General features: G+C 44.0%; 2 long non-coding RNA genes across 2 annotated transcripts in view; both read right to left on the minus strand.

Moving 5' to 3' along the window:
* The window catches only part of LOC134944920 (uncharacterized), a 205,438-nt gene that overhangs the window by 127,814 nt on the left and 50,275 nt on the right, over positions 1 to 27,349 (minus strand). The gene's annotated exons all lie outside the window — the stretch shown is intronic.
* LOC134943496 (uncharacterized) lies at positions 14,024 to 15,614 on the minus strand. The gene is made up of 2 exons (XR_010181572.1): positions 15,150 to 15,614; positions 14,024 to 14,152 (listed from the first exon to the last, which is right to left on the minus strand). It is a non-coding gene; the product is annotated as an uncharacterized LOC134943496 (long non-coding RNA).

Genomic DNA, 27,349 nt, shown 5'->3' on the forward strand with positions numbered 1-27,349 from the left:
AGGACGTCAGAGAAATAGAGTTTAGATTATGTCCAAGTAAAGTAAATTGGTCGTTTTAAGAATTAAAGACAGGGATACATTATTTTAATAATAGTACAACCAGTACCAAATTTTGACCCTGATACAATTGACCTCCTGCTATATAAAGGAATTTTCATGACTCCATTACACATTGTCTTGAGGAAGAGCTAGTTGCTGGAAACTTGTTGGCTGTGGAGTGGGGTCATATTTGGTGGATAGGAGCAGATTCAGAGGTTGGCGTGAACAGATGCCGGGTAAGTGGGGTTCCGTAGCCTTGATCCATTTGAAATCTATGTGCCTCCGATCCACACCATTACTTGTATTTTTATGGAATAAATATGAAATATGTGTGATGAATAAATTATTGTAAATGTACTGTGAAATTGTGGGGCTATTGTCTCCTTTATATCTTTTATATATATTGAAACTGTTGTCCTGATAAACGTTTGAGGTGGACAGAGTAGAGTTTTGTTTGTACTCTTCACTGTGGTCATAATTTGCGTGAATCACAATTGTTGGGCATATACAAAGCCAGCCCTAGGCATAGGCAAACTAGGCAAATGCCTGGGGCATTTGGTATTACTGTGTGTGACTGCGGCTGTATCTGCATACAAAATGCTACATTAGAGTGTATTCCTGGAAATCACTGTAACGTAGCATTTCGTATGCAGATACAGTCACACACAGAATATAGGCATGCCCCATATCAATTTAATCAGCAGAAGATGGTTGTGCATTCTAGCCACATAGTCGTGCAAATAAGATGCATTTACATCAAAAAAGGTGCCCAACATTAGAAGAGCTGGCCAGGATCTACCAGCTGACTCAAGCAAGGCATCTCCTGCTGCATGGCCTATTGGGGTAAGATGTATGAGGACACAGCTGTATCCAAGCAGAGGCAGAGGTCACAGTGATAGGGCCATGTGAGTGCTGTGTGCAGGTGGGTTGGTTGTGCAGTAGTGTTCGGCATATGTGTAAGGGGCATTATAGGTGTCATGTGTAAAAATGCATTAATAATGTGCAGCATATGTTTAAGGGGCACTACGTGTGTCATTATATGTATAAGTGCACTAATAATGTGCGGCATATGTGTAAGTGGTATTATGTGTGTCACGTGTATAAGGGCATTAATAATGTGCAGCATATGTGTAAGGGACATTATGTGTATAATGGCATTAATAAAGGTTGGCATAATGTGTGAGCCACATTATGTGTATAAGGGCATTAATAATGTGCAGCATATGTGTAAGGGGCACTATGTGTGTCATTATGTGTATAAGGGCATTAATAATGTGTGGCACATGTGTAAGGGACATTATGTGTATTAGGGCATTATTAAAGGTTGGCATAATGTTTAAAGTGCATTATGTTTATAAGGACATTAATAATGTGTGTCATGTGTGAGGGGCATTACTGTGTGGTATTATGTGTATAAAGGCATTACTAATGTGTGGCATTATGTGTATAAGGTGCTGTGTGGTGTAACTTATACAGTTAAAAGGGCACTAATGTGTGGTCTAATGTGAATAAAGAGCAATATTGTGTGGTGTAATGTGAATAAGGGGCAATTCAGTGTGATGTAATGTGAATAAGGGGCACTACTGTGAGGAGTAATGTATATAAGGTAAAGTGGTACTACTGTGCAATGTAAAATTAATATTGGGTGTACTATTGTGTGGCCATGCCCCTTCCATTCCCACACGCCCCTTGATGGTGCTGGGAAAGGGATGCAGGGTCAGAGGGGGAACTAGTGGTGGTGCTAGTGGGCACCAGCCAAAATCTTGCCTAGGGCATCATAATGGTTAGGGACGGCTCTGGTCATATATAAACACACCAGGGTCCTATTTTCATTTATATTTCTCAATGTTTTAACTCTTGTTTTGCAGCCTTTAGTAGTCATATGTCTTTAGTGAAATATGGCATATACGTGGGTTATTATTTATTATGCCCAGATTGTTGACTGCAATCTTTGGACATGACGTATGTGTCATATTGTATCAGTTTTCATACTACTTCAATGGATTAAACTTAATAATTGGATTAAAGGGGGCGAATCTCAAAACAAGCTGCAAACAAAAAAGAATGGGCAGCTAATTCCATCTATGTTTGTATAAAAATATAGAGAATGCTGAATGTAAATTGCAACTCCAAAATTATGTTGGAAAGTTAACGTTAAGAAAATATATTAGTAATAGCTTGTGGAACTTTGTGTTTATTTTTCACAGCCTGAATTACAGATGAAATGTAATGATTAAATACACTGACTGTTGTTTGTGGAGTGTACAGCAGAGGGTGCTGCTGAAAAATCAGGTTGTTATAGAAAAAAATAATCTATAGTAGCTCAGTTCAGCATAAATTAGATGCAAGAAGAATGGCAAATTCCATTCCTGTCACTATTGTGTGCTGTCATTACACTTATTACAGGGCAGTGAATCACAGAGATAAGGTAGGAAAACAAAATGGCGCCTTATAAGTTACTAAACAAAAATTGTCGGACAAAAAAAGAAAGTTTATCACTGATAATGGTGAGTGCAGATAAAAGAAGTAGTTTTGTGTTACCTTGTTAAAAGTAACTTTGTGTAATTGGTAAATACTCAAGATACTGGTGTTATTGTTTTTGGAAATACTCAGATACTGGTGTTATTGGTTTTGATTAGTACATATGAAAGGTGTAAAGCTGACAAGTCTTTGGACAAGTCTTCAGGCACTTCTCAGTTTCTGGAATGACTGACTGAGTTCTTCTTGTTTCCAGAACCAGTTATAAAAATTAGAGATGAGCGCCTGAAATTTTTCGGGTTTTGTGTTTTGGTTTTGGGTTCGGTTCCGCGGCCGTGTTTTGGGTTCGAACGCGTTTTGGCAAAACCTCACCGAATTATTTTTGTCGGATTCGGGTGTGTTTTGGATTCGGGTGTTTTTTTCCAAAAACACTAAAAAACAGCTTAAATCATAGAATTTGGGGGTCATTTTGATCCCAAAGTATTATTAACCTCAAAAACCATAATTTACACTCATTTTCAGTCTATTCTGAATACCTCACACCTCACAATATTATTTTTAGTCCTAAAATTTGCACCGAGGTCGCTGTGTGAGTAAGATAAGCGACCCTAGTGGCCGACACAAACACCGGGCCCATCTAGGAGTGGCACTGCAGTGTCACGCAGGATGTCCCTTCCAAAAAACCCTCCCCAAACAGCACATGACGCAAAGAAAAAAAGAGGCGCAATGAGGTAGCTGTGTGAGTAAGATTAGCGACCCTAGTGGCCGACACAAACACCGGGCCCATCTAGGAGTGGCACTGCAGTGTCACGCAGGATGGCCCTTCCAAAAAACCCTCCCCAAACAGCACATGACGCAAAGAAAAAAAGAGGCGCAATGAGGTAGCTGACTGTGTGAGTAAGATTAGCGACCCTAGTGGCCGACACAAACACCGGGCCCATCTAGGAGTGGCACTGCAGTGTCACGCAGGATGGCCCTTCCAAAAAACCCTCCCCAAACAGCACATGACGCAAAGAAAAAAAGAGGCGCAATGAGGTAGCTGACTGTGTGAGTAAGATTAGCGACCCTAGTGGCCGACACAAACACCGGGCCCATCTAGGAGTGGCACTGCAGTGTCACGCAGGATGTCCCTTCCAAAAAACCCTCCCCAAACAGCACATGACGCAAAGAAAAAAAGAGGCGCAATGAGGTAGCTGTGTGAGTAAGATTAGCGACCCTAGTGGCCGACACAAACACCGGGCCCATCTAGGAGTGGCACTGCAGTGTCACGCAGGATGTCCCTTCCAAAAAACCCTCCCCAAACAGCACATGACGCAAAGAAAAAAAGAGGCGCAATGAGGTAGCTGACTGTGTGAGTAAGATTAGCGACCCTAGTGGCCGACACAAACACCGGGCCCATTTAGGAGTGGCACTGCAGTGTCACGCAGGATGTCCCTTCCAAAAAACCCTCCCCAATCAGCACATGATGCAAAGAAAAAGAAAAGAAAAAAGAGGTGCAAGATGGAATTATCCTTGGGCCCTCCCACCCACCCTTATGTTGTATAAACAAAACAGGACATGCACACTTTAACCAACCCATCATTTCAGTGACAGGGTCTGCCACACGACTGTGACTGATATGACGGGTTGGTTTGGACCCCCCCCAAAAAAGAAGCAATTAATCTCTCCTTGCACAAACTGGCTCTACAGAGGCAAGATGTCCACCTCATCTTCACCCTCCGATATATCACCGTGTACATCCCCCTCCTCACAGATTATCAATTCGTCCCCACTGGAATCCACCATCTCAGCTCCCTGTGTACTTTGTGGAGGCAATTGCTGCTGGTCAATGTCTCCGCGGAGGAATTGATTATAATTCATTTTAATGAACATCATCTTCTCCACATTTTCTGGATGTAACCTCGTACGCCGATTGCTGACAAGGTGAGCGGCGGCACTAAACACTCTTTCGGAGTACACACTTGTGGGAGGGCAACTTAGGTAGAATAAAGCCAGTTTGTGCAAGGGCCTCCAAATTGCCTCTTTTTCCTGCCAGTATAAGTACGGACTGTGTGACGTGCCTACTTGGATGCGGTCACTCATATAATCCTCCACCATTCTATCAATGTTGAGAGAATCATATGCAGTGACAGTAGACGACATGTCCGTAATCGTTGTCAGGTCCTTCAGTCCGGACCAGATGTCAGCATCAGCAGTCGCTCCAGACTGCCCTGCATCACCGCCAGCGGGTGGGCTCGGAATTCTGAGCCTTTTCCTCGCACCCCCAGTTGCGGGAGAATGTGAAGGAGGAGATGTTGACAGGTCGCGTTCCGCTTGACTTGACAATTTTGTCACCAGCAGGTCTTTCAACCCCAGCAGACCTGTGTCTGCCGGAAAGAGAGATCCAAGGTAGGCTTTAAATCTAGGATTGAGCACGGTGGCCAAAATGTAGTGCTCTGATTTCAACAGATTGACCACCCGTGAATCCTTGTTAAGCGAATTAAGGGCTGCATCCACAAGTCCCACATGCCTAGCGGAATCGCTCCCTTTTAGCTCCTTCTTCAATGCCTCCAGCTTCTTCTGCAAAAGCCTGATGAGGGGAATGATCTGACTCAGGCTGGCAGTGTCTGAACTGACTTCACGTGTGGCAAGTTCAAAGGGCATCAGAACCTTGCACAACGTTGAAATCATTCTCCACTGCACTTGAGACAGGTGCATTCCATCTCCTATATCGTGCTCAATTGTATAGGCTTGAATGGCCTTTTGCTGCTCCTCCAACCTCTGAAGCATATAGAGGGTTGAATTCCACCTCGTTACCACTTCTTGCTTCAGATGATGGCAGGGCAGGTTCAGTAGTTTTTGGTGGTGCTCCAGTCTTCTGTACGTGGTGCCTGTACGCCGAAAGTGTCCCGCAATTTTTCTGGCCACCGACAGCATCTCTTGCACGCCCCTGTCGTTTTTAAAAAAATTCTGCACCACCAAATTCAAGGTATGTGCAAAACATGGGACGTGCTGGAATTTGCCCATATTTAATGCACACACAATATTGCTGGCGTTGTCCGATGCCACAAATCCACAGGAGAGTCCAATTGGGGTAAGCCATTCCGCGATGATCTTCCTCAGTTGCCGTAAGAGGTTTTCAGCTGTGTGCGTATTCTGGAAAGCGGTGATACAAAGCGTAGCCTGCCTAGGAAAGAGTTGGCGTTTGCGAGATGCTGCTACTGGTGCCGCCGCTGCTGTTCTTGCGGCGGGAGTCCATACATCTACCCAGTGGGCTGTCACAGTCAAATAGTCCTGACCCTGCCCTGCTCCACTTGTCCACATGTCCGTGGTTAAGTGGACATTGGGTACAACTGCATTTTTTAGGAGACTGGTGAGTCTTTTTCTGACGTCCGTGTACATTCTCGGTATCGCCTGCCTAGAGAAGTGGAACCTAGATGGTATTTGGTAACGGGGGCACACTGCCTCAATAAATTGTCTAGTTCCCTGTGAACTAACGGCGGATACCGGACGCACGTCTAACACCAACATAGTTGTCAAGGACTCAGTTATCCGCTTTGCAGTAGGATGACTGCTGTGATATTTCATCTTCCTCGCAAAGGACTGTTGAACAGTCAATTGCTTACTGGAAGTAGTACAAGTGGGCTTACGACTTCCCCTCTGGGATGACCATCGACTCCAAGCGGCAACAACAGCAGCGCCAGCAGCAGTAGGCGTTACACGCAAGGATGCATCGGAGGAATCCCAGGCAGGAGAGGACTCGTCAGACTTGCCAGTGACATGGCCTGCAGGACTATTGGCATTCCTGGGGAAGGAGGAAATTGACACTGAGGGAGTTGGTGGGGTGGTTTGCGTGAGCTTGGTTACAAGAGGAAGGGATTTACTGGTCAGTGGACTGCTTCCGCTGTCACCCAAAGTTTTTGAACTTGTCACTGACTTATTATGAATGCGCTGCAGGTGACGTATAAGGGAGGATGTTCCGAGGTGGTTAACGTCCTTACCCCTACTTATTACAGCTTGACAAAGGGAACACACGGCTTGACACCTGTTGTCCGCATTTCTGGTGAAATACCTCCACACCGAAGAGCTGATTTTTTGGGTATTTTCACCTGGCATGTCAACGGCCATATTCCTCCCACGGACAACAGGTGTCTCCCCGGGTGCCTGACTTAAACAAACCACCTCACCATCAGAATCCTCCTGGTCAATTTCCTCCCCAGCGCCAGCAACACCCATATCCTCCTCATCCTGGTGTACTTCAACACTGACATCTTCAATCTGACTATCAGGAACTGGACTGCGGGTGCTCCTTCCAGCACTTGCAGGGGGCGTGCAAATGGTGGAAGGCGCATGCTCTTCACGTCCAGTGTTGGGAAGGTCAGGCATCGCAACCGACACAATTGGACTCTCCTTGTGGATTTGGGATTTCAAAGAACGCACAGTTCTTTGCGGTGCTTTTGCCAGCTTGAGTCTTTTCAGTTTTCTAGCGAGAGGCTGAGTGCTTCCATCCTCATGTGAAGCTGAACCACTAGCCATGAACATAGGCCAGGGCCTCAGCCGTTCCTTGCCACTCCGTGTGGTAAATGGCATATTGGCAAGTTTACGCTTCTCCTCCGACAATTTTATTTTAGGTTTTGGAGTCCTTTTTTTACTGATATTTGGTGTTTTGGTTTTGACATGCTCTGTACTATGCCATTGGGCATCGGCCTTGGCAGACGACGTTGCTGGCATTTCATCGTCTCGGCCATGACTAGTGGCAGCAGCTTCAGCACGAGGTGGAAGTGGATCTTGATCTTTCCCTAATTTTGGAACCTCAACATTTTTGTTCTCCATATTTTAATAGGCACAACTAAAAGGCACCTCAGGTAAACAATGCAGATGGATGGATTGGATACTAGTATACAATTATGGACGGGCTGCCGAGTGCCGACACAGAGGTAGCCACAGCCGTGAACTACCGCACTGTACTGTGTCTGCTGCTAATATATAGACTGGTTGATAAAGAGATAGTATACTCGTAACTAGTATGTATGTATAAAGAAAGAAAAAAAAACCACGGTTAGGTCACTGGTATATACAATTATGGACGGGCTGCCGAGTGCCGACACAGAGGTAGCCACAGCCGTGAACTACCGCACTGTACTGTGTCTGCTGCTAATATATAGACTGGTTGATAAAGAGATAGTATACTCGTAACTAGTATGTATGTATAAAGAAAGAAAAAAAAACCACGGTTAGGTCACTGGTATATACAATTATGGACGGGCTGCCGAGTGCCGACACAGAGGTAGCCACAGCCGTGAACTACCGCACTGTACTGTGTCTGCTGCTAATATATAGACTGGTTGATAAAGAGATAGTATACTCGTAACTAGTATGTATGTATAAAGAAAGAAAAAAAAACCACGGTTAGGTCACTGGTATATACAATTATGGACGGGCTGCCGAGTGCCGACACAGAGGTAGCCACAGCCGTGAACTACCGCACTGTACTGTGTCTGCTGCTAATATATAGACTGGTTGATAAAGAGATAGTATACTCGTAACTAGTATGTATGTATAAAGAAAGAAAAAAAACCCACGGTTAGGTCACTGGTATATACAATTATGGACGGGCTGCCGAGTGCCGACACAGAGGTAGCCACAGCCGTGAACTACCGCACTGTACACTGGTTGATAAAGAGATAGTAGTATACTCGTAACAACTAGTATGACGACGGTATAAAGAATGAAAAAAAAACCACGGTTAGGTGGTATATAATACAATTATGGTTGGACGGACTGCCTGCCGAGTGCCGACACAGAGGTAGCCACAGCCGTGAACTACCGCACTGTACACTGGTTGATAAAGAGATAGTAGTATACTCGTAACAACTAGTATGACGACGGTATAAAGAATGAAAAAAAAAACACGGTTAGGTGGTATATAATACAATTATGGTTGGACGGACTGCCTGCCGAGTGCCGACACAGAGGTAGCCACAGCCGTGAACTACCGCACTGTACACTGGTTGATAAAGAGATAGTAGTATACTCGTAACAACTAGTATGACGACGGTATAAAGAACGAAAAAAAAACCACGGTTAGGTGGTATATATTATAATACAATTATGGATGGACGGACTGCCTGCCGAGTTCCGACACAGAGGTAGCCACAGCCGTGAACTACCGCACTGTACACTGGTTGATAAAGAGATAGTAGTATACTCGTAACAACTAGTATGACTATGACGACGGTATAAAGAAAGAAAAAAAAAACCACGGTTAGGTGGTATATAATACAATTATGGATGGACGGACTGCCTGCCGAGTGCCGACACAGAGGTAGCCACAGCCGTGAACTACCGCACTGTACTGTGTCTGCTGCTAATATAGACTGGTTGATAAAGAGATAGTATACAATACTACTAATATACTGGTGGTCAGGCACTGGTCACCACTAGTCACACTGGCAGTGGCACTCCTGCAGCAAAAGTGTGCACTGTTTAATTTTAATATAATATTATTTATCATGTACTCCTGGCTCCTGCTATAACAACCTGCAGTGCTCCCCAGTCTCCCCCACAATTATAAGCTTTATATACAATACATTGATGTGCAGCACACTGGGCTGAGCAGTGCACACAGACTGAGTCACTGTGTGACTGTGTATCGTTTTTTTCAGGCAGAGAACGGATATATTAAATAAAACAAACAACTGCACTGTCTCTGGTGGTCACTGGTCACTGTGGTCGTCAGTCACTAAACTCTGTCTGCACTCTGCACTCTCTTCTAATCTACAGTATCACAGCAATCTCTCTCTCTCTCTCTCTTCTAAATCTAATCTAAATGGAGAGGACGCCAGCCACGTCCTCTCCCTATCAATCTCAATGCACGTGTGAAAATGGCGGCGACGCGCGGCTCCTTATATAGAATCCGAGTCTCGCGAGAATCCGACAGCGTCATGATGACGTTCGGGCGCGCTCGGGTTAACCGAGCAAGGCGGGAAGATCCGAGTCGCTCGGACCCGTGAAAAAAAAAGTGAAGTTCGTGCGGGTTCGGATTCAAAGAAACCGAACCCGCTCATCTCTAATAAAAATAGAATATTCTAGGAAAAAATACGTGGTGTTTTCAGTCAGAAGCCATTTAATGTGTCAGGGCATTTTGACTTTTAAAAGGAAATCAGAGTATCCAGAGGAAACCCATGCAAACACTGGGGCAACAGGCAACATACAAACAGGGCCTTGGGGCATCCTAACGTAATACCACCATGCTGTGAGTAGATAATGCTAATCGCTATGCCAACCGTGTTGCTTTTTGTGTTTGCTGATTACTGTTTGTGAGTGTTATAAACATTTCTCAAATACATATGTCATGGGCTTTTATATTTGAGTAATGTGAAAGTTGTTGTTGTGTTAAAAGTTTGAAAACTACATGCTGAAGGATTTCTGAATGTGCTCTCATAAAAATAACTTTATTACGCTGGCTTAGTCCTTCAGACACCTATCTGAAACCTGTAACGTGATAAATACTAGATTGCAACAGTTAGAAATGGAGCCAATGCCTTCAATGTAAAAGTGATAAAAGCTGGAACTATGTTGTTGCCAAAGATTGTGCAATACTGTGGCGATTCTATGGTCATGTGACCCCTTCTGCAGCTTTCTTTACTAAGCACACTCTTATGATCTATGCTGCAAATTCTTATGACAATGACATAATCTAAGGCCCGAATTCGATTAGCTGGGGTTAATTACCACGGACTAATTTATCTGCTGGGGCTAGTCCGCAGGCTGCAGTGGTATCTGGATGATAGGTCGACAATTAAAAATCAACAAGCAATAGGTCAACACCAAATGGTCGACATGCATATGGTCAACATGGTCAATAGGTCGACATGTTCATATGGTCAACATGAGTCTTTTGGATTTTTTTTTTTTTATATGTAGGACTTTTTCCTACTTTACCATCCACATGGACTACAATTCAGAGCGGTAACGTATGTCGAGCGGAGCGAGGCACCATGCCCGAAACATGGCGAGCGGACGCAACTTGCACTAATTGGGGGTCCATGTGTAGGAAGATAAATTTTGACACCAAAATAACATCATAGAACTCATGTCACCATTTTCATGTGTTGACCATTTCCATGTCGACCTTTTGACGTCAACCCTGTGCATTTCAACCATTTAGTGTTACTGTTACTGTCGACCCTTTGATCCACAACCGGCTGCAGTTAGCGTAGATTTTTATTCAAGACTAAGGCGGATCGAACATAAATCCACGTTAGCTGCCATGGTCACGGGTGCCATAAACCTGCTATCCCATAACTCCGAGAATATGTCCTGGATTCTAAGGCTTAACGCGCGCTTGCCGGTAATTCACTGCAGGTAGGGCTGGGCGGTCCATCTGGCAAATGGCAGAAGGGCCGATGGGCTGGTGGGCCGATCCGCTCCACAATGAGCTGGGAAGGCCGCGCGCAACGCAGCTCCCGGTTCTCAGGCTCTCCCCTGCTGCCGCCACCCATAGTGTCCTGTTGCTAAGCAATATGTGGGCGTGGACTCGTACGAGTCCACGCCCCCTGACTTGTGGCATGCCCCCATTTGCAGTATCCGCGTGCCCCTTTGTTGTTGCGCACGCCCCCTTTCACGTGTGCGTGCACACAGATGCTAGGGCTGGAAAAAGGCCCTAGTCCGTCCCTGACTGCATGTAATTGAATCTGGCCATTATTAATGACTGAGGGTAGGCTACTTTAAATTTCGGGATTGAAAGTACTTATGTGTTATTTTACTAGACACTGAAAGATGAAACCCCCCACTCAACCTCAACTTAAATAAAAAATAAAAAAATAAATAAAAAGTTACACTATGTTTTCCATCAATTTATTGCTCTTTATTTCCCCTGTTCCACACATTACCTTGCAGTGATTAGTAGAATTTGTTATGAGTTGTAAATTCAAGAGATCTGAGTTGGTAAATTCCTCAATTCTTATCCCCACCCACCACACACACATACATCCAAAAGACATAGCTTTAGCAATGCCACTGATTACAGGTAAGTATCCAATACAATTACACACAAAACAATAGCATTGATTCACTAATCATGGGTTCATAGTGGATCAGTGTGTTTTAGTGACGGTGTCTCACCTCCATGTGGGCGGGATGTATCAACATACTTCGCCATTTTCGCCGCCTATCGCATATGTACTAATGCAGTGACGGAGGCCCCCCGCGATACCTGTGAGGTGGTGTGGTCTCTGTCACCTCCATGGGCTCTTCACCTGCTCCCCTGCCGGGAAGCAGACAGCAGGCTGTCCCCGGCGCCTCCTCCTCAACCCCTGCAGCCGGAAGGACCTCCGGCTGTGTTGCTAGGGGGAGGAGGAGGTTACCTTCAGGGTCCAGGCTTCCTGGAGGAAGATATGCCAGGGGGAGGGGGGTCGGCATCTGCGGCGGGTTGCTGCGGATGGCGAAAAGAAGCCCATAGGCTTCTATAGGGTATCGCCATCCAGAGATAGCGATACCCCCGTGGGAGAAAACGCGAGGTGATAGTCACTATCAGGTGATAGTACATACAAAAATGCGATAAAAAACACGAAAATGGGGTTTTTATCGCATTTTCCCTATAGTACATCCCACCCAAAGTGTTCCTACCTTTATCCTTTTCTTTCCTCCCTCCCTCGGTTGGTGGTTTGCTCCCTCTCTAATCCCTCACAGCCACACACTTCCTGTAGATCAATAGATTACGTTTACGTTTCAGCTCTCCGTAGCAATGTTGAGTTTTGTGTCTGCCAGTTAGATTACTTAGATACCATTTGAGATTACTTTTTCCTTCTCCTACACTGTTGTTCCTCCCAAATGTTCATTTGGTATGGGATAATAAATCTGTATTTAAGGAATCAATATGAATCGAATCAAGGTGCATTAATGACAAGAACAATGTATATCAGAGTTAAGCAAAATGTTGCTGGGCGGTTTTAATGAGACTACAAGACTGCGTGCCTGTAGTATTTTGTAACTTGTAGTTCCATAGCAGCTGAAGAGCTGGCTCATGACCTCTGATGTAGATGGTCTCAACAAGCTCTGCCAACTTTCATTGCTGAGACCATCAGTTCCACGCGACAGTGGAACAACAACGTAAATAGCACATACTGTAGCTACTAACATTTCTCTGGCAGGGACCACAGGATAACATTGAGATATGATGAAGCGACAGTGGATTTGCACCAATTGGTCAAAGCTTTTCGCCTCCCAGCATGCAACGAGCCAGTCCATATATCCCCGCCTCCTGGCTCAGGCAAATCAGTTGTTTGGTGCCGCAGGAGCCGGACCATGATCAGAGGGCTTTTGGTTTTTAGCAGCCCTAAGCTTTCTTATTTCATTTTTATAGTCCTACAATTTGTTTTCTTGCGCAATTTTTCTAAAAAGCGTCTTATACGTACCTTAGAAAGAGTCGCTCCAACAACTCTCCGCCAGGTCGCGGCAACGCTAATCCACAAGTACAGTGCTGTTTTGGCGGGCGTCTGTGTCGGATATACTAGCAGGTTCAGCACACGTTACCAGGCTGTGGCCGGAGCACGGGGAGAAGGAAAGGCATCAGTTCCGCTTAGTAGGGGAATACGGACACAGCCGCACTGTTTTGGGAGGAGACTACCAAACAGTCGCTGACGTGGCTGCCACCTCGGGTGCACTAGCGCTAGGCCTTAGGGATCATAGGCTCCAGGAATAGTATGAGGCCGCGATCCCTAGGGTTGATGTCAGCAGTGGGGAGTCAGACGCTCTCCTGATCGCCCCTCCCCCTGGTTCATGACCAGTTTCCTCCAAGTCTCCCACCATGAACTGTTTTACCGCTTCCGTCTGAGACGCTGTATACGAAGGGGACCCAGTCGCAGCATAGGCGGCTGTGTGACTAGTGCGTCTGTGTTCACTGAGCGTCTGTGCTCACTATAGGTTCATGGGGTGGAAGTGTACACTAGTAGCATCTGGATCCACTCAGTGGTCGCAAACGTATTGATCGATCCTGGAAGCGGGGTGAGTCTCCATGTATCCCACTCTACTGAGTTCGGGCTATACAGCACTAGTCACTATCTACCTTTGAGTACGAATAGTTAGATAAAGTGCCTGATGCATATGAGTCTGATAACTATTGCTGTGGTTTTCTTTTGCTGTGCAACAGAATATGTTTAAAATTCCTATATAAGGTAATGCAGTAATATGTTTCTCCTACATACTTTAAATGTATTTGTAGTGGATTATGTGCTCATATTGCTTATTATACTAATGTATAACCTGTGACTGACTGCTAGTGTGATTTCTGACTTTACAATAAATTCTGTCAGTTAAAAATCTGTGTATTCCGATCCTCAATGCAGGTGTTAAGCAGAGTAGGGTCGGATTGTGTGGACCCCTCGGGTGATGAGTTATGGAAACCCACTGTCAATGTAGGAATTAGTGAACCATATACCCTAAGGATCCTACCTTGTACTTGGAGGCCTTCTCTTGTCTTCGCAGAGAGCTGAGTATTGTCAATTTACTCAGGATAAACAGTCACTGGTTTTCATCAACAACTCAATTTATTTATTAATATGGTTCAAAGATGCCCCTTCTCTTTCAACAAGTATTACAACAAATGTAAATTTCACAAATTGGTTTGCTTTTCACAATACACAGGAACAATTGCCTACACAATAAACAGAATGTTTGATTAGGCCGGAACCTGTCGTCTCTGGGTCTTCCTTCTTAAGCGGATTTGAAATCTTAACTCTGAACATTTATGCATACCGCTAGTACCAGATACAAGGTTAGGACAGTGAATTCCTCAATAACCAAAGTAGCAATAGAGTGTCATGCATGCACTGACAAGAACTATATTAAAGTGACACAAATCAATGTTCTTTTCCCCTTTAGTTTATACTGCGCAGGTTATTAGCTTACTACCACGTTGGTGCACATGAAGTTTATGGCGCCTAATAGGAATCTTTGAAGTATAGCGTTTATATGTACTCCCTGCCTTTAGCCAAGAACAATCCAGCTTGTATCCTTTCCATACGAGTTCTTTGTAAATAAGTTGAAAGTATTCCCTTAACTGCAGAAAGAGTTAATTGGTGCTGATAAATCTCTGAGAAGGTGAAGCAGGCTTAATATATTGGTCCTAAATGATTGTCTCGAGCTGAACTCTATCCCTCTGAATAAGATAGGCACCTGGTCCTGCCTGGCTGTTTACTGACTGTGCGCTGGATAGGCCTCACTTAAACCCAGCTTAGGTTTTTGTAGTTCACCTGCAGTGTCCTCAACGTATTAGTGCAATGCAATAGCTTGAGGTAAACTGTGTAATAATTATGAGGTCTCAGCTAATACTTTGAGTCTCTGTATTCTCTATGCTGCTGTAATATCAGGGTCTTCATGACTTTAGGACAGTGGCACTATGCTGCAGCAATTGGCTCTAACTACATGCCAAAGTGAGGTGATACTGTGTCCGGTCTAAAATAGCTTCTCTTGCTCTGGGCAGTCAGTGTAGGTTGAAATAGGCTATTTTAGATTAATATTGTTCAGTTGGATGTGAGAATCCCTTCAGGGACATACAGCCCTACTATAGCTGTTTCTGTGCGCCCTCTGATTGCCTTATATGGACTGTCCGGGGCCACCTCCCGATCCTCCCTGTGTGTTCACACACATACTCACTGTCGGGCAGAGTCTCCATCTATGAATGTCAGTCACCTCCAAGACACTTTCCTGAAGGCGTTCCCGCTAGAAGTATCTTACAGCAGGCAGTCAGAGGGAGGGATCCGCTACCGCCCCCGTCATCAGCGTCAGCGATGACATCTTCTCTGGAGCGCGGATAAGGATCTCCACACTGGACTCACTCTCCAAGCTCAGCGGGACCACCGGAGTCTGTTCGGGGTAATTCAGCTTAACTTTGTCATCAGATGCAGGTACGGAGCGGTTACCACAGCTGTTAATGCCGCACCGAGTACGCAGCACCAGCACTCCTCTCTCCGTCCCCTCAGCGAGCTCTCCATCAACTACCTCTCCCAACTGTCACTGGACTAACCACCTGACTGGTCATGTGACCTGCTCCTGAGCTCTTGAGCAGTTGCTGGGGCTGCGGTCTGTCAGTTATATAATGACATACACCTGCACTGTAGTGTGATGCACAATGGCAGACATACTGTAATACTTCACATTGTGGGGTATTACAATTGTATGTCACTTTAACAAATTTTAAAGTGATTACAGTCACAAATTGTGTAATAACACTGTAAAGGTGTGTGATTTATTTATGATGTTTAAGAGCGGTAAGGGTGAGGAAAATACACTTTCCACAGCAGCACCAACACTTGATTCATGTTGTCTTGCAGACTGAGGCTAACCTATCGTGGTTCAAGGGGATTTTGTGCAAAATGGTTCGTTGTCTCCAAAGCCTCTTAAGTAAACGAGGCAGGCACAGGTTCTGCTTGAACCTTCATGGGCTATTTTGCAGACATTATCCAATGTAGCTGAGCAGGTAATGCCAACTCCTATACCAGCGATAGGTTATCCTATTAACCCTTACATGCATCTTTCATTCTGAGGTTATCCACCTAGGGAATGACAGTCTCTTAACAAAGGCAGGCTTAAAGGCCGGTGGTAAGTAAATCACATAGACATATTACAACATCTTCACAGACTACACATGTTTAGTTAAGGACTCATTGCACTTTGGAAGGTCTCAGCTCAGTGTATATCTAACACAGTAACATAGTATCTAAGGTTGAAAAAAGACAATTTGTCCATCGTGTTGAACCTATTTGTGGTCTCCTATTCAGTATTATTTTTGGACTAAATTTTGTCTGATGCTGATGTCAGCCATTGTGTTTTATTCCTCTCTTTTTTAATAACGATAGTGCGTGACTATGCACCATAACCCTGGATATCCTTATCAATTAGGAATTTATCTAACCCATTCTTAAAGGTGTTGACTGAGTCCACCATTACTACTCTCTCAGGCAGGGAATTCCAAATATGTATTGTCCTTACGGTGAAAAAAAATGTTTTGCCGCTTTGTGCGGAATCCCCTCTCCTCTAACCTAAGCGATCTGTGCTGATCTTACCAAAAACAGGTCCCGTGCAAGCTCTGTGTATTGTCCCCTTATATATTTGTAGACATTGATCATGTCCCCTCTTAGTCTCCTCTTTTCCAGTGTAAACATGCCTAGCCTTGCAAGCCTTTCTTCGTATTCCAGCATCTCCATGCCCTTAATTAGTTTGGTCACCCGCCTCTGAACCTTTTCTAGCTCCAGAATATCCTTTTTGTAGTATGGTGGCCAAACTTGTACACAGTATTCAAGATGTGGCCTCACAAGTGATTTATATAATGGGAGTATAACACTCTCTTCTCGTCTGAGCTAATTAGTGCTATCTAAGCCATTCTAGCCTCAGAAGGAGCAGAGCCTATGTTTGAAACCAAGGCAGCTGTGTTTAAACGTCCCAAAACAACTGATGGAAATTATGTTGGGTTTCGCCCAGTAGGAAGAGAATTCCAGGTAATGAAATTCCAATTATGCTCGTCCAGATGGGGACTATTAAGGGTGGCTCCCTAAGTAGATTTTGAATGCAGCTGCAATGCTAATCTTCCATCATCTGCAGATCCGCTTTGTCAGTCCCTCCACTGGTTACCAGTATTCTACCGTATTAAATATAAAATACTTTTACTGACATACAAGGCTATTAACCGAACTGCACCATCATACATTTCTTCACTCATCTCAAAATATCTCCCTACCCGAGCTCTCCGCTCTGCACAAGATCTGCGTCTCTCATCCACACGCATTACTTGTTCACACTCAAAATTACAGGACTTTATCCGGGCTTCACCCACTCTGTGGAATGCCCTCCCTGCCCGCACAATAAGATTCGCCTCAAGTCTAAAACCTTTAAACGTTCCCTGAAAACTCACCTTTTCAGACAAGCCTATCAAATTCTTTACTCTCACACCCTCCTGACACTTGGCCAACATTGCGGAGTGATCATATCATACAACCCATTAAGAACCTAGCAATCTGGTGGACCATTACGCAATAGGTAGCATCTATCCTTGTGTATCAATGCCTATTTCCCCATAGATTGTAAGCTTGTGAGCAGGGCCTTCCTACCTATGTCTGTCTGTTTTTACCCAGTTTTGTTCTATTACTGTTGTTCTAATTGTAAAGCGCAACGGAATATGCTGCGCTATATAAGAAACTGTTAATAAATAAATAATAAATAAATAAGTAGATTCACAGATCTTAGATTGCTGTGAAAAGCTACGTTAATTTAGTTTTCTACATAAATAAATGATGTCACGGATAGGAGACTTGATGGTTTTCTAAAGACCATTTATTTCTTTTTGTCTGGGACAATCATTAGTCCAGTTTTGACTTCAGCCACATAGGCACAGCCTCAGCGGATGCATTGAAAGTGGATCTTTCAATGGCATCTAGAAAACAAAAATTTCATATGCATATCAAACAGGCAGCGGTAAGCGGACCTGGATATGGGTATATGTACATGGTAAGCTGAATCAGAATCCAGGAAGGTTCTGGATTCTTACTGCATCTTGTTTACTGGAGATATTCTTTTTGGTAAAGAATTAACAGTATTTTGGAGTCAGAAGCAGACCCCAAGAAAGTACAGGTTGCTTTCATACATAAATTCAAGCCTACTTTCCAGCTTTCCGGTCCTTTCGGAATCAGGGAAAAGCAAAAGGAAAGGGTAAATACAAACAGTTTCAATCCAACAAGTCTAGTAAGGCTAAAAGGTATTGGGCTACCAGAAGACCGTTTTCAAATCTGAAGTTAAGCCATCAGCCTGATGGTGCGAGCCTCCACCTGTGGGACCCAGGGTGGGAGGCTGACTTCTTCAGTTTGCACAGAGGTGGCAACAGTCTACTACAGATGCCTGGGTGCAAAAAGCGGTATTTTGCGGTTATGATCTACAGCCACACCACACTGGACATGCTCAATTTTATCTGATCTTGGAAGCTAAGCAGTGTTGGTCCTAGTTATTACTTGGATGATAAACCACCTGGTAATACCAAGTGCTGCAGCTGTTTTCAGGAAACACCCTCATTTAAAAAATGTTTTACCAAACCGTCTTCTGTGGAAACAAAGACTAGGTTTTGCAAGCAGCAGTGATAATTCAGTTCCTGCTGCACAATGAGGACAAGGTTTGATTCCAACCTGTTTCTAGTCAGAAGCTAAATGGGCCATACCAGCCCATATTCAATTCCAAAGCACTGAACAAGTACTTTTGGGTGCCTCAGGTTTCATATGGAGACTTTACATTCCAGTATTTCTGCCATAGAGCAGGAGGATTTAGGGCAAACCGGAATAGTCAGGATGCCTATCCACATGTTCATATAGCACTGTTCTATCAGCGCTATGTTAGGTTGCTATCCTCCAGCTGCAATTTCAGGCCCTACCATTTGGGCTGACGACAGCTCCCAGAGTATTCACCAAAATAGGGTAGTGATGGCATCTTATCCCTGTTAGCAGGAGATAAGTATTTTATAAAAATCCATACTTTAACGACTTAATAATCCTGGCACAGTCTCAGGAATTGTTCACTGTCATCTGTAACAGACAACAGAGATATGGTTGGCTCATAAACTGGGCAAGGTCGTTCTGGTTCCGTCACATCGGAGGACTCAGTTGGGGGCTGTGTTGAAATTGGGTACTCAGAGAGTAATCTACATCTGAACAAAATATCCAAAATTCATTTAAGGATTCAGGGGTTGCTACACATTCAAACGGTATCCATTTACACAGTAGTGCGTGTGATGGGTTTGATGGTGTAGACAATGGACATGACGGAATATACTTAGTTCCATTAGATACATCTGCAATGTCTGATCATTTCTTGGTAGAAATTTTTTTCATCAGACAATAAAAGCACAGATTATGGTCTTCATCTGGAAGTTAGGATATCAATAGCTTGATGGTTATTGGACATCCTATCCTGGACAAAGGAAGCCTTCTTTGTATATCAGATGGCAACTCTGACAATCGATGCCAGCCTGTAGGACCGGGGTGAAGTGTCAGGAAGGAGTTGCTTCCAGGGGCAGTGGACCAAGGAAGAAATGTTGCCTGACAATAAATATATTGGAACCTCAGGCCATATATATGTCATTGATTCAAGCAAAGAATATCCTTTTATAGGAAATAAAGGTCGTTGAGGGGAAATCAAAGGCGATACTAAATACTTAAAACAAGGTAGAGAAAATGATTAAATATACATCACATGAGATCTTGACGAACTGGTGATAATTTGAATTTCTTTCGGATCCAATCTCTACAATGGTTCTTTTTCAATTCAAATCAATCTCCAACGTGAAATTCATAAGAAACACAAAATAGAAAAGGAGGCACACAATGTGTAATACTGTTTGTCATCAGACAATATAAACAAGTCCAGTGACTTCTCCAAAGGGAAAGGAACTCTATATGGTGAAAATCTTGATAGTTGAGAAAGGGATAGTTCCTCACCACCTTTTCATTTCAGGATAAACGTACCAAAACTCACTTAAAATAGTGTAGGATCATACATATCAAGGTATCTTTATCATAGAATAGAGGAAAATAATGCAAATAGAAATTCGTTCAATTTGAACGTACCACACTCACTTTCTTGGAGTGTGGATATCCTCACGTAACGGTTTCTTTAAAATGGATACGAATGTAGTCGTTTCTTTCCAAAAAAATATTTTGTTTATTATCACACAATTAAAAAAATTCAATATAAAAACTTCTCCTTATAAATTACCAACACAAGGTATATGCACAAAGGGTGGGTCAGATGAAATTAGACTACCATAGGTGAATTCCGGACTAACACCTAGGTAACACCCATGTACTATACCTTTACAATTTGGATGGTAACAGGAGGACGCAGTAAAAGCACGGATAAATCACTGTCTGGGAGCACCGCACCTAGGTGCTCCCAGACAGTGATTTATCCGTGCTTTTACTGCGTCCTCCTGTTACCATCCAAATTGTAAAGGTATAGTACATGGGTGTTACCTAGGTGTTAGTCCGGAATTCACCTATGGTAGTCTAATTTCATCTGACCCACCCTTTGTGCATATACCTTGTGTTGGTAATTTATAAGGAGAAGTTTTTATATTGAATTTTTTTAATTGTGTGATAATAAACAAAATATTTTTTTGGAAAGAAACGACTACATTCGTATCCATTTTAAAGAAACCGTTACGTGAGGATATCCACACTCCAAGAAAGTGAGTGTGGTACGTTCAAATTGAACGAATTTCTATTTGCATTATTTTCCTCTATTCTATGATAAAGATACCTTGATATGTATGATCCTACACTATTTTAAGTGAGTTTTGGTACGTTTATCCTGAAATGAAAAGGTGGTGAGGAACTATCCCTTTCTCAACTATCAAGATTTTCACCATATAGAGTTCCTTTCCCTTTGGAGAAGTCACTGGACTTGTTTATATTGTCTGATGACAAACAGTATTACACATTGTGTGCCTCCTTTTCTATTTTGTGTTTCTTATGAATTTCACGTTGGAGATTGATTTGAATTGAAAAAGAACCATTGTAGAGATTGGATCCGAAAGAAATTCAAATTATCACCAGTTCGTCAAGATCTCATGTGATGTATATTTAATCATTTTCTCTACCTTGTTTTAAGTATTTAGTATCGCCTTTGATTTCCCCTCAACGACCTTTATTTCCTATTATTGTATGCGGTTTGAGATTGGGCAGACCACAAGAGGAGTGAAATTGGGCTGACACTTTAAACCGCGCCAGAATACACACACTATATTTGTTAAAGAATATCCTTTTGATGAATCCAGATCGAATCTGCTCGGACATGCAATGGCAGTGGCGTACCTCAACCATCAGGGAGGATCTCGCAGACAAAACATAATGAAGAAGGTAAGTCACACTTTAAGGTGGATAGAACTTCGTTATCCAGCCTTGTCCTCAGTACTCATTCCGGCACTCTTAAACTGGGCAGCAGATTTTCTCAGTCAGCTCGCCATTCAGGTAAACGTATGGACTTAAGCCCCTAGGTCTCAAAAACTCTGGTAGATAATGGGGGTTGCCGGAGATACATCCCATGCCGTCCGGTCAGAACAACAAAGTTTTCGCATACGGGTCAGAAACAAATCCCACTGGGATCTTCTGGAAGACTTGTCAACTTTCGTCTGGTTCATGTGTTTCCACCAATCACCTGGTGATATAGGGTGATACGAAAGGTAAGACAAGGTAAGGGTGATGTGATACTAACAGCTCTAGTGTGGTTCAGAAGACATTGATACACAGATCTACAGAGGAGGTCAATGGATGTTCCATTCATACTTCATCAACAGCCAGATCTACCGTCTCAGGGTCATGATTATCACAAACACCCGGATGGACTGTTTTTGACTCTCGAGACTTCCATCCTGAAGGCAAGAGGACTCTCACAACAGGTAATTCTAAATATGCTCAGATCAAGGAAAATTCCTTAGTTCACATTTTGTTTTTTCAGAATTTCCAGAATCTTAGCATTCTTTTTGGTATGAATGCATAAAGGTTATGACCGACTTCCTTGAGAGTACAAGTGTCATCATTGACTGTATGGTTCCAAAAGAAAATTGTCATCCTAGAGGATGTGTGCATTTTTTTCCAAAGAATGCAACACATTAAGCCTCCTTTTGTTCTTCCTACAGTGCCTTGGGATTTAAGTTAGTCGTAAAGGCCCTTTAGGCTGTCCTAATTGAATCACTTGAAAGATTGGATCTTAGATGGTTGATAGCTAAAGTTCTTTTTCTACTGACCTTTCTTCAGTTTGAAGAATTTCAGATTTAGGGGCATTGTTATGTCATCCTCCATTTCTGAATTATTTATCCAGGTAGAGCAGTTCTTTGAACCAAATCTGGGTATCTTCCTAAGGTGGTTTCTAAATTTAATCTTAACAAAGAAATTGTAGTCTCGGTCTTAAGGGCCAGACTTTACTGCGGGAGATGCATCGTTGGACGTAGTCCGTGGCGTGGATCATATCAGTGCCATCAGAAAGACAGATACTCTCTTCATTCATTATATGAATTTCACAAGAGACGATGGCCTGCTAATAAGCAGACACTGGCAAGGTGGCTTTGGATGACGATTTCAGACAGCAACATTCTCAAGCTGGTCTCCCTGTTCCGGCTAATGTCTCTGCTCACTCTACTCGTAAGGTAGGTCCATCATGGGCAGCACAACGTGGTGCTTCAGCAGAACAGATATGTAAGGCAGCCATGATCTTCCATTAACACATTCATTAGGCATTATGCCATGGATATCTTTGCCTCTCACGATGCTGAATTCGGGCGAAGGATTCTCCTGTCCAATCAGGAGCGTCCCCACCACTAAATTGCTTTGGGAAATCCCAATGTTATCCTGTGGATAACCTGTGGTCCCTGCCGAGAAATATATGTTATGGTAAGAACTTACCGTTGATAACGGTATTTCTCCTAAGTCCACAGGATCCACAGGGATCCCACCCTAACGCACCTGATTTGAGGATCCTTTTACTCACTAACCTCTTCCTTCTTGTACGGAAGGGTGTGCATGTGTGTTCTTCTCGCCTGATTAGGGCTATCTGTGATGCTACTGCCTTGAGCTTCGGGAATACAACTGATTTGCCTGAACCAGGAGGCGGGGATATATGGACGGGCCCGTTGCAAGCTTGGAGGCCAGAAAGCTTTGACCGATTGGTGCAAATCCACTGTCGCTTCATTATATCCCAATGTTATCCTGTGGATCCTGTGGACTTAGGAGAAATACTGTTATCAACTGTAAGTTCTTACCATAACGTATATTTTTGCAGGCATATGGTATTGCTCAGCTAATGAATCCACACAGGTTACATACTTAGATGACCTTGGAGAATTACAATCTCCGACCATGTCATAGTTACTGAATTTACAGTATAAAACATTTGAATATACTGTACTGTTGGACAATACATTGAAATGCGGACAATCCCAAAGCAGAAGCGTCCATGGGTATTATTTGAAATGCTGGAGATTAGGGATTGTTGATAAGTATAGTAGTTCATAGGTTTCATTAAAACTACACAGTGATGGCTACATTTATTATTCTTTATTTGAAGCCTGTAACAATTCTCTGGTTAATGAGTGGCATGGAGATTTATGCTGGCGATTGATCCTATCTGAGAAACACATAGTTTAGCTATTATAGTCGTTAGTTCAGCTTTGTTCCTCAGTTGCAGTAATTATAGTGCAGTCATTAGTTAAATAGGTGCATGTACAGTAAGTGTCTTTTGTTATCCAATAGTGTATACACAAATTAATTGATAGGGCATTCGCATACTATATAAAATAGGTACTTTAACACTGTTGAAATATTTAAGCACTTGAAACAAATCATTCATACATACTATATATGATTTAAAGACACAGCCTAGCATTTTGCAACACACACACACACACACACACACACACACATAGGGGGTCATTCTGAGTTGATCTATCACTGCCGATTTTCGCAGCGCAGCGATCAGTTAAGAAAATGTCAAAACTGCGCATCCGTATGCACCGCAATGCGCAGGTGCGTCATATCAGTACAAAGAGGATCAGTGCTGGGCAATGGATTTAGCAAAGATTCCATTCGCACAGCCAAACGCAAGGTGATTGACAGAAAGAGGGCGTTTATGGGTGTCAACTGATCGTTTTCTGGGAGTGTTTCGGAAAACGCAGGCGTGTACAGGCGTTTGCAGGGCGGGTGTGTGACGTCAATTCCGGCACCAAAAAGACTGAAGTGATCGCAAGGGCTGAGTAAGTCCAGAGCTACTCTGAAACTGCACAAAATGTTTTTGCTGCGCTTGGCTGCAAAGGCGTTCGCACACTTGCAAAGCGAAAATACACGCCCTCGTGGGCGGCGACTATGCGTTTGAACAGCTGCTAAAAGCAGCTAGTGAGCGATTACTTCGGAATGACCCCCACAGTCACACACAAACACACACACACGTGTGTACATATATATATATATATATATATACAGGTATATACACTGCTCAAAAAAATAAAGGGAACACTTAAACAACACAATGTAACTCCAAGTCAATCACACTTCTGTGAAATCAAACTGTCCACTTAGGAAGCAACACTGATTGACAAACAATTTCACATGCTGTTGTGCAAATGGAATAGACAACAGGTGGAAATTTTAGGCAATTAGCAAGATACCCCCAATAAAGGAGTTGTTCTGCCGTGGTGACCACAGACCACTTCTCAGCTCGTATGCTTTCTGGCTGATGTTTTGGTCGCTTTTGAAAGCTGGCAGTGCTTTCACTCTAGTGGTAGCATGAGACGGAGTCTACAACCCACACAGGTGGCTCAGGTAGTGCAGCTCATCCAGGATGGCACATCAATGCGAGCTGTGGCAAGAAGGTTTGCTGTGTCTGTCAGTGTAGTGTCCAGAGCATGGAGGCGCTACCAGGAGACAGGCCAGTACATCAGGAGACGTGGAGGAGGCCGTAGGAGGGCAACAACCCAGCAGCTGGACCGCTACCTCCGCCTTTGTGCAAGGAGGAACAGGAGGAGCACTGTCAGAGCCCTGCAAAATGACCTCCAGCAAGCCACAAATGTGCATGTGTCTACTCAAACGATCAGAAACAGACTCCATGAGGGTGGTATGAGGGCCCGACGTCCACAGGTGGGGGTTGTGCTTACAATCCAACACCGTGCAGGACGTTTGGCATTTGCCAGAGAACACCAAGATTGGCAAATTCACCACTGGTGCCCTGTGCTCTTCACAGCTGAAAGCAGGTTCTCACTGAGCACATGTGACAGACGTGACAGTCTGGAGACGCCAAGGAGAACGTTCTGCTGCCTGCAACATCCTCCAGCATGACCGGTTTGGCAGTGGGTCAGTAATGGTGTGGGGTGGCATTTCTTTGGGGGGCCGCACAGTCCTCCATGTGCTCACCAGAGGTAGCCTGACTGCCATTAGGTACCGAGATGAGATCCTAAGACCCCTTGTGAGAGCATATGCTGGTGCGGTTGGCCCTGGGTTCCTCCTAATGCAAGACAATGCTAGACGGTGATTGTTGCTGTGCGTGCCCACTGTCTACCATTCAATCTCCTGAGGAACTTCTACCTGGACCAGGTCCCCACCATTGCCTCCATTTGTGGACCCCGTTAGAAGGACATCTTTCCATCGTGGAACTTTTACACAGCTATACAAGGGACAAGCTCCTGCGGATGCCAACCGCTTAAACACCTTGGACAACTGCTGGTGGTAAATATTTACACGATGGATTACTAACGGGACACCCAGAGTCTATTAATAGGGGACTGTCTTTTGGAACAGGTTTGAACTCCACTCACTAACTCTCACTGAGATCGAGAGGGGCACAGCTGTTTTTGAGATCCAACACCCATTTGTGTTCTCCAATTTTTTTCACATTGTGTATTTTTTAAACATTTTTACTCTCTTTTAATATTCAAATAAATGTGTGATTTTCCATGTGACCTTCTTCTCTCATATATGACCAATCAGCGCTTCAATTTTCCTTTTGTATATTGCTCGCCAGAGGTAGCCTGACTGCCATTAGGTACCGAGATGAGATCCTCAGACCCCTTGTGAGAGCATATGCTGGTGCGGTTGGCCCTGGGTTCCTCCTAATGCAAGACAATGCTAGACCTCATGTGTCTGGAGTGTGTCAGCAGTTCCTGCAAGACGAAGGCATTGATGCTATGGACTGGCCCGCCCGTTCCCCAGACCTGAATCCAATTGAGCACATCTGGGACATCATGTCTCGCTCCATCCACCAACGCCACATTGCACCACAGACTGTCCAGGAGTTGGCGGATGCTTTAGTCCAGGTATGGGAGGAGATCCCTCAGGAGACCATCCGCCACCTCATCAGGAGCATGCCCAGGCATTGTAGGGAGGTCATACAGGCACGTGGAGGCCACACACACTACTGAGCCTCATTTTGACTTGTTTTAAGGACATTACATCAAAGTTGGATCAGCCTGTAGTGTGTTTTTCCACTTTAATTTTGAGTGTGACTCCAAATCCAGACCTCCATGGGTTAATAAATTTGATTTCCATTGATAATTTTTGTGTGATTTTGTTGTCAGCACATTCAACTATGTAAAGAACAAAGTATTTAATAAGAATAATAAGATTTTACTCACCGGTAAATCAATTTCTCGTAGTCCGTAGTGGATGCTGGGACTCCGTAAGGACCATGGGGAATAGCGGCTCCGCAGGAGACTGGGCACAACTAAGAAAGCTTTAGGACTAACCGGTGTGCACTGGCTCCTCCCACTACGACCCTCCTCCAGACCTCAGTTAGGATACTGTGCCCGGAAGAGCTGACACAATAAGGAAGGATTTTGAATCCCGGGTAAGACTCATACCAGCCACACCAATCACACCGTATAACTCGTGATATTATACCCAGTTAACAGTATGAACATAACAGAGCCTCTCAACAGATGGCTCAACAATAACCCTTTAGTTAACAATAACTATATACAAGCATTGCAGACAGTCCGCACTTGGGACGGGCGCCCAGCATCCACTACGGACTACGAGAAATAGATTTACCGGTGAGTAAAATCTTATTTTCTCTAACGTCCTAAGTGGATGCTGGGACTCCGTAAGGACCATGGGGATTATACCAAAGCTCCCAAACGGGCGGGAGAGTGCGGATGACTCTGCAGCACCGAATGAGAGAACTCAAGGTCCTCCTCAGCCAGGGTATCAAATTTGTAGAATTTTGCAAACGTGTTTGCCCCTGACCAAGTAGCTGCTCAGCAAAGTTGTAAAGCCGAGACCCCTCGGGCAGCCGCCCAAGAAGAACCCACCTTCCTCGTGGAATGGGCTTTTAC

The sequence above is a fragment of the Pseudophryne corroboree genome, chromosome 7 (assembly GCF_028390025.1).
Source record: "Pseudophryne corroboree isolate aPseCor3 chromosome 7, aPseCor3.hap2, whole genome shotgun sequence".
In the NCBI taxonomy this organism is placed as follows: Eukaryota; Metazoa; Chordata; class Amphibia; order Anura; family Myobatrachidae; genus Pseudophryne; species Pseudophryne corroboree.